This window comes from Panthera leo, chromosome D1, assembly GCF_018350215.1.
Source record: "Panthera leo isolate Ple1 chromosome D1, P.leo_Ple1_pat1.1, whole genome shotgun sequence".
Classification (NCBI taxonomy): domain Eukaryota; kingdom Metazoa; phylum Chordata; class Mammalia; order Carnivora; family Felidae; genus Panthera; species Panthera leo.
Genome location: NC_056688.1, coordinates 97,796,342 through 97,804,871, shown reverse-complemented (window position 1 = coordinate 97,804,871; position 8,530 = coordinate 97,796,342). Strand labels below are relative to the sequence as shown.

Below are 8,530 nucleotides of genomic sequence, written 5' to 3'. Positions count from 1 at the left end.
GGTCTGTCTCCAGCTGGCCTCCAGCCTTCATTCTCATGCCTGTGAAATCACAATCCTCGGGTCACATATGTCACTCATGGCTCATGAGCCTTGACTGGCACTTCTGTGCCTTGAGGCCAAGCCCAACCTCCTTTGAGTAACATACGAGGCCTTCATGACCCGGATTGGAATGCTCCAGGCTCAGCCACCACCACTTCCCATGGATGTTCTGGCCACAGGGAACTTCTTGAGTCACTCCTGCCAAGCTCTCCTTTTGCACGAGCTGTTCCCAGACCCGAAGCACCCTGCATCCTTACATCGTTGGTCCTCAGTGTCCCTCTGTGCCTCACAAATCCTCTTTGCTCTCGAGCATCCAACTGAAGCATGGTCGTCCCCCGCCCCGCCACGATGGCCAGTGTGAGCAGGGCCCCATCCCTGTGCTTCTAGCCCATTGAGGGTGTTTCTGCTATTACACTTATCCTGAACCATAAATGGTGTCTGTCTCTCTTATTAGAGTGTGATCAGAGTCTGCCCGTCATATCTGCACCCCCAGCTACTAATTCCCTACGTGGTACATCATCCATCATTCATTCATCCATTCAACACATGTTGAGTGCCTGCTATAAGCCAAACACTCCTCTGGCATGGGGGTTAGGGAGTGTACAAGACAGGTGTTCTGGTCATTGAGCTATTGCCCCCCAGCTCCAAATCTACCTGTTACACTCTGCTGTGTGACACTGGGTGGGGACCCTACGAACCGTTTCTCCTTTGTCGCGGGGCTTCCTTTTTCTGCCAGCTGTGGCACTAGAGGGAGGCGGAAGGCAGGAGGCGGAAGTAGGGACCTGCCCCATCCTCGTTTGGCAACTGGATCCCATCAGGATTGCCCTCGCATTGGCCCTTTGTCCTGGTGGCAGCAGCTGGTCGGTGCCTTGCTAGAGGGGCGGGTCCTCAGCTCTGCAGGCTCCTCCTCCGAGCTTCTGGAATCCCATAATCCCACCCTAGCTCCTCAGTGCTCCCTTTACATTTTCTCTCCTTCTAATAGGTCTTTAACTGATGTCTTTCGGTGAATTATCACCATTGAAGTATCTAGCACAATTCCTGTTTTCTTAACTGGACCCTGATTGATGCAGTGGGGAAGGTCCCTGGTCTGTAGGCCTCAAACCAAGTTGGGGAAGGCAGAGAACAAACCGGTGAAAGGGCAAATGGTAAGAGGTATTGTGATGAAAAAGAAGGCAGGGCAATGCAGGGAGCCTGGGCTGTTTTTGATTGGGTAGCCAGGGAAGGGCTCTCCAAGGTGACACATAAACAGAGAGAGAAAGGCTAAGTTTCCCACCCACGCAAACAGCCGGGGAGGAACGTTTCAGGGAAAGGTACCAGCCAGTGCAAAGGCCTTGTGGAGGGAGGGAGGGGTGCTGTAGACCATGAGGTCAAGGCAGGGGCTAGAGCTTGTGGACCTTCTTAGCCACCGGACTTTTTTTTTTGTTGTTTTTAATTCTGAATGTGTCGGGGGTGCCTGGATGGCTCAGGTGGTTGAGCTTCCGACTTCGGCTCAGGTCATGATCTTGCCGTTTGCGAGTTTGAGCCCCACATCAGGCTCTGTGTTGTCAGTGCAGAGCCCCCTTCAGATCCATTGTCTCCCTGTCTGCCCCTCCCCAGCTTGCATGTGCCCCTCCCCCCCATAAACATAAAAAAAAGTAAATTCTGAATGTGTTGGAAAGCCTTTGGAGGGAAAACATGGGAAATGACAAGATCTGACTTCCATTTTTTAAAAAATGTTTATTTTGGGAGAGAGAGAGAGAGAGCGCACATGAGTGGGGAGAGGGGAAGAGAGAGAGAGAGAATCCCAAACAGGGTCTGCACTGTCAGCACAGAGCCGGATGGGGGGCTTGATCTCACAAACCACGAGATCATGACCTGAACTGGAATTAAGAGGTGGACGCTTAGCCGACTGAGCCACCCAGGTGCCCCAGATCTGACTTACATTTTAAAAAGGTCTCTATGTCTGTTGAAGAGGGGACAGTCTGCAGGGTGCAAGCACAGAAGCTCTTGTTCTCCCAGAGCAGGAGACAGGCGCCTCCCAAGGACGAGGGCACTGATACCGAGAGAGCTCACAAGACTTTTCCTCAGTCGCAAGTTTTCACACTTTGGGCTCGTAGATAGTTTTCCTTTGTGGCTACCCATTCTCTAAGTAAGGTGGACTGATGGAGCTCCAGGAAGAGCATCTCAGCCTCACCTGGGAAGAGGGCAACACTTCCTGGGGAGCCAAACACATGCTCTTAACCGTGTTCCTGCTTTGTGGAAAACCCCGTGGCACCGCCTCGTGGATCATCCAGGCTGTGCTTTCCTGGTCAGTTGTAATAAGGGATGGGGGCGCCTAAAAAAAGAACAAGGTTCCGGAGGGACTTCTGTAGACGCAGGCATGAGTGAGGAAGTCCTAAGGGTTACATTCTTCTCCTTTCTTCTCCCGGTCTGTGTAACAGGTCCTTTTGACTCTCCCTCAAACCATTTCCTGACTCTGGTCACTCTTCTCCAGGGCCACCAGGAAGCACACCTTCAGGAAACACCATTTCTGTTCTAGTCCAAAGGGCACCATCCACCTGGACCAGAATGTGAGATGCCCTTTGGAGTTGCACAGAGGTCCTGCCTCTTTCCACCTGCACTGCTGTCACCCTGGCCCGGCTGCCACCCTTTCACTGTATTTCTGCAGCTGAGACCTAGGCCTTATGCAAGGGAAGGCCCAGGCCAGGAGGGGCCTCACAGCAAGAGTGAAGGATGCCTGTGAGGTTTGGGGATTTACCTTAAACAGGCAGTAGGGGCATTCTGGGTAGAAGGGGGGGGAGGTCCTTTTCTAAGTAGGGGTGGGAGTAAGAGAAAAAGATTTCTATATGCTTCAGGCAATAGGTCTGTGCTTTATTGAAACAATCCTTCCTCCTGTGAATAATATAATCTGACATTTAGGGGGATGGGAGGAAATGGCTGGATGGGTCCCCGGAGCGCTGCTGACGTGATTTCAGCCGTTAGCGTTTTTTCTCCACAGCTTGGACAAAAGAGGAGGGTGGAAGACTGGATGCCACTGAGAAGCCCTTCCATGCCCAGGAGCTGGCGCGGCATGAACTTTGGGAGGCCCCAGAGCCTCTGACCTCCCTTCTAAACCAGCACCGTATTCTGATTGGCTGTCTCTGCGTGCCTCGGTTTATTCTTCTTACTGATTGACCACCTCCTTCCACCGTGTCAGATCTCTGTTCCTACTGGGCCAGTCCCCCCACCTGCCACAGGGTCACCCGGGATGGCCTGGGTTCTGCAAGGCCTCGACGGCTTGCCTCTTGCCACCATCAGATTCTTCCTCATTAAACAAATGAATCACAATCCTAATTAATTTGAGCAACAGAATTTATGTAACTACTCCCAGCAGGATGTCTGCTCTCAGTCGGTAGCAAGATTAATTCCTCTCTCTGGGAAATTCCAGCCGTGCTGGTCAATAAAGCTTTAATGATGACTGAAATCTCCCATCTGTCTCTGCTCAGGGCAGGTAACCCCTGCTAACCAGACACCCAGTGGGCTTGAGGCAGTATCCCAGACACCAAGAAGGCAAGGACAAGAACTGCCCGGCCTAGATGGGTCCTGAGCCATGTAGAGCTCACAGTAGGTGTTCAGTTAAGGATGGGGGACTGCCCATTCCAGGGATGTTCTGAATCTCTTAAAGCCCACAGGAGGTGTTCGATTCCTATTTATGGAATGAACGAAAGAGACTGTGTGTTGCTCAGGTCCTTCGTGAAACAGCCTCAAGCTCCTGAATTGCAACCAAGCCCCTCTCTGGCTCTTTCCACCATGTACTCCCATTACTCCCCATGACCATACCCACGTCAGTCTTTTTCACTATTTCGAACTTTCTGGACTCAGAGACTTGGCTCTTGATGCTCCCTGCCCTTGAACTGTGCCAACCCTTTCTCTCCCAAACAGGCCCCACGCTGGCTGCATGGGAGGGAAGGGTAGTGAAGTGGAAAGTCTTCCGGAATTAGTTCTAATTCTGGCTCTGCCACTTACTCCTTGTACTTCACCTCTCTGTTCTTAACCTCTCCCTCCTATGTGAACCACATGAGGTACTTAGGAAGATTAAGTAAGAAAACAGTGCAAATGTATCGCCTGGTACTTGGCTCATTTAATGTCAGGCACTGGTGACACAGCAGCACTCAAGACAAGATTCCTGCTCCCAAGGAATTTAATTTCTTGGAGACAATAAGCAATAAAACAAATATGTAAGTTTAATTAGGTGCTCAGAGAAAATAAAAGAGAAAAAATGTTATGGAAAGTGACTGAGGGGGACCTCTCTGAGGGGATGCCATTTTTGTGGAGACCCAAAAGCCAGCAGGAAACAAAACATGAAGATCTGGGGGCACAGTGTTCCAGAAACAGGGAAAAGCAATGGCAAAGGCTCTGGAGGTACAAGTGACCTTTGTTTGATTAATGGGCTGAGGTTCTGGAGGATTGAAGAACTTGCCCAGTTACCCAGCTGGGAGGTGCCAGGGTTGGGATCTGAACCCGCGTCTTTGGGCTTTAAGCATGGAGTGTTTATCACTGCGGCACAGAGAAAGGGTAAGAGAAAGGAAGAGTGAAGGGGGATGAGATAAGTTAGAATGCCTCTTGTCTTGTCCTCCATCAGATCTAAATCTGTGTCTTCCTTCGAGCCTGCAGGATTGTAGGATCCTGGCTCCCATTAGGAACTTCCGTCCCCACTGGACCAAGGTGTCATGGCGGGGACCACCAGCCTTATTGGCTTTCTCAATGGCTCAGTGCCAATCCTTTCTTCATTTACGATCGAGCAGAGCCAACTACTTTTGCGTTTTTTTTTCCTGATTATAATACATGTTCATTGTAGAAAACAAGAAAGGTATAACAAAGTAAAAATCAGCCATAATTTCCACCTTTTCAGGAATTTTTGTTATTTATCCTTGTGATCAGTTCTATGCACACAGATGCTTTATATAAGATTATGAACATAGTGCACATACAGTTTCAGAATTCCCTTTTTCCTCTTGTCATGAAAAAATGTTTTCTTTTTTTTTTGTTTGTTTATTTTTGAAAAAGAGACAGCATGAGCAGGAAGCAGGGGCAGAGAGAGAGGGGGACAGAGGATCAGAAGCAGACTCTGCCCTGACAGCAGAGCTTGAACTCACCAACTGTGAGATCATGACCTGAGAAGAAGTTGGACACTCAACTGACTGAACCACCCAGGCACTCTGAAAAAAATGTTTTCAAATGCGCTTTTTAACAGCTGCTTAATAGTTGACTATAAGGACCAACTGAAATGTAACTATGTTAGGGTTTTTACTATTACAAGTAACACAATGATCCTTCTTACCTGTCAATCTTTGTTACATGATGTCCTACAAAGCAGGGGATATGTCCCCCTACTCGAGTGCTGTGTCCTGTGCTCAGCGAAACCGTCTTCTGTTAGGGGAGCAGGGGCCTCTGCCCATGAGCGTGTAGCACAGTTCATGGTTGCTCTCTACTGAGAAATTGACACAGTCATGCTTTCCCCAACTTTCCCTTCACTCTCGACCTGTCCCTATCATTTCAGTCCCAGGAAGGATATGATGGGGGAAGAGGAGGAGAAGGAGGGGAAAATGCAATTTAATGGTATATTTTGAAACAATAAATACTGAAATGGTATTTAGACACAAGAATTCTATTTAACAATATTTTTATTGAGTAATCAACTGGCAGGAAGGTGAGGCCGACAGGGTCAGGGCCTGGCCTCAGTATGCCAGAGTCTAAAGGTGACCATGTTTTGCTTCTGTATGGGCCTGCCACGCGGTGGGCATGGGAGAAAGGAGTTCAGGGTTCTAATCCTTGGGGATATTGGGTTAGAGTGTGGGGCATCCATCTGTGGTAGGTCTGGAGGACACATCTGAAACCAAGGTGGTGCCTAAGAGAGCATCTGAGGACCCAGGTTGTGGGGCAACATTCACTCCCACTAGGGTAGGGGGGTCTGCCTCCTAAGACAGATGCTCAAGTTAAGGCTCCTTCTTTGGATTACCACCATCCCCACATCTTCTCCAGGTTCCTGTTTAGCCTCAGAAAACAAAAGGGGGAAAAAAGATCAAGCCAGAAAGAAAGACACAAGAGAAGAGACAGTAAGGATAACAGAGTAAAAACAAGAAAAATGAGACAGAGGGAAAATGAGACACCCTCTGTGGGGAGACCGATGGTTTGACAAGTAGAACCCTTTTTGGTAGAAGCTTAAGCAGCAAGAGTTACTTTCGGTCTGGACAAACTTATTACACCTCCATAGCTAACAATTTCTAACTCACAAGGGCCAATGTCAAGTACTCACACCCTGTGGGGCAGAGCAATGACGGCCAACTGTACTCACTAGAGACTATCACCCTAAACTGACTGGGGTGCCCGCCCTCTTGCTGAAAAGCAATTTCTCAAACTTTCTGGAAGCCAACTGCTTCTCAGTGGAGCAGACAATGGAGAGCCCATGCCAGGGAACAGCGCTTCCCGAAACATGCCTTAAGACCTCCTGAGTTTCTAGGGGAGGGAGTGAAAGGTGGAAAGCGGAGTGGATTAGAGTCAGCAGGGGGGAGGAGGGAAAGGCTGGACAGAAGGATCTGGGGACAAGAAGAGGAGTGAGGAGGCTGGCTGAAGGAGGAGTTCCACTTTCCATACCCACACTCACCTCCTGCCTTCCCCCCCAGGCTGCAAGAAATGGCTTCTGGCATCCACTGGAAAAGCCCAACGGTCATTGTCAGCTTCTGTAGGTGGTGTTAGTTGAGAAAAGATGGCAAATGCAGGGAACTCACTCTTATTGTGGGTACAGATGCTTGTTCGATATGGCCAGTGGGAACTTTTCAAAAGGACCGATTATGGGAACTGCAGGAAAGAGACAAAACAACCCATACACGGGGTCCGGGTTAGGGGAGATGCTTCAATCTCCTTTAGATTCACCCCCAACCCTGCTTGAGTAGACGCTAGCCAAAAATACGTCCTTTCTTTTGAGTCCACACTCAGAGAACCTTGTAGTAAGCAACTGCCACGGACCCTGATTCACCACCCCGCCTCCCCCCCCCCCCACTTCCTGTGCCAGGGCCGAAAAGTATCCCTAGCCTGGAGGGCATCCCTCCTTCATTCCTTTTGAGTAGTCCCTTGGCTCTGGATCGTGGAAGTGCTTCTTCACCTCTGACCCACTGCCTTCCCTCATGTTCAATTAACTGGACTGTGGTTAGTTAGGACAGGCTCTCTTCCTTTCTTGAGGCAATTTGCCTTCCAACACATAAAGAAGAAAAAAGGATTTGAGAGATCATGGAGAACCAACCAACTCTTTGTTTAAAAGCAGCTGAGGACCAGGACCACGGGGAGACTGACCCTAGGTCACACCATGAGGCAATGCCAGGGGTGGGGCAGAATCTAGCCAGTGCAGCCTCTCTAATACTATCACTATTACTAAACCCCAGCATTCAGTTGAGGCTAAGCTTGTTTCCCTTCTTCTTCCAAGGGCCCGAACCTGCATGTAGGTCTAGGCAGACTTGACTGCCCCCTCCCCACTACCTGCTTGCTCACGTTCCACAGCTCCCAGCAGCCAGGGCAGCATGTGAAAGGAACAGGGAGATCTCCATAGGCTCTAACAGCCAGGGAAACCACTCACCTGCGCTCCAATCTGTTTCCTGTGAGGCAGTGCTGCTCATTGGCCCAGCAGAAGTGATTGACAGATCAGTAGTCCAATGAATGATGAGTCTGGGTAGGGCCGGTGGCAGTTACCCGCCAGTTCCCTCATCTGGAAACTGTACGGGAACGGTTGCTGCAATATCCGTTAAGCCATTTTTCATGCTCAAAATCCAGCGTCGTTTTAGTAGAGTGAGAGGCAATTTTCTCCCTCAAAAGAAGGAATGTATTTGGGGGTCTAAAAATCCAAAATGAATCTTCCAAAAGAATGTGGTTTTGCCATAGCGAATGAGTCACTTTAGTAAAGGGGGACTTGATTAGTTAACAAATTGGTGGGAAAATGAGCGGGTCAGAGGGAGGAATGGTGGCTGGGAGTGAGGACACTGGTAGCCCTCAGAAAGCCGGGGTTTAAGGTGTCTTTTGCAGCTTTTGTAGAATGTGAAAAGCTGAGGCTATTCCTGTGGCCTGGATAGGTTCTGGGACCTAGGTGAAATGATGGGGTCACTGCTGGGGACCCTAAAGGCCCAGGGGATAGGGACCAGGCTGGCAGGCACATGAGGCTGTACTGTTACTGCACATGGAAATGGTCTCTCTGCAAAGGCTTGGAAGTAAGAGTTGGCTTGGATGGTAAAATGGAGGCCTGGACTGTGAAATGACTCCTTAGAGTATGTAGGGTTGGTTGGAGCTCAGGATGGAATGGCCCATCCTCTAAAGGTACAACCACAGAAGAGTGGAAGAGTGGCAGTGGGTCACCACGTAGCTTTTTAGAAGAGGGGGAGTCAGAGGTGAAGAGAGAGACAGGGAGTTAAAAGAGATGGAAAATGTGGCAAAATAAAAGAGAGTCTGTGGAAGGGATTTATAGCTGACATCCCAGAAACGCCGAGCA

At 49.6% G+C, this 8,530-nt stretch overlaps 1 long non-coding RNA gene across 2 annotated transcripts; it reads right to left on the bottom strand.

Annotated features, from left to right (window-relative positions):
* Positions 1–5,507: 5,507 nt before the first annotated feature.
* On the bottom strand, positions 5,508–7,627 carry LOC122200501. Of its 2 annotated transcripts, none has more exons than XR_006193822.1 (3): positions 7,531–7,627; positions 6,662–6,855; positions 5,508–6,052 (listed from the first exon to the last, which is right to left on the bottom strand). It is a non-coding gene; the product is annotated as an uncharacterized LOC122200501 (long non-coding RNA). The 2 variants fall into 2 exon arrangements; XR_006193823.1 differs by having other exon boundaries at positions 7,487–7,540.
* Positions 7,628–8,530: the final 903 nt, after the last annotated feature.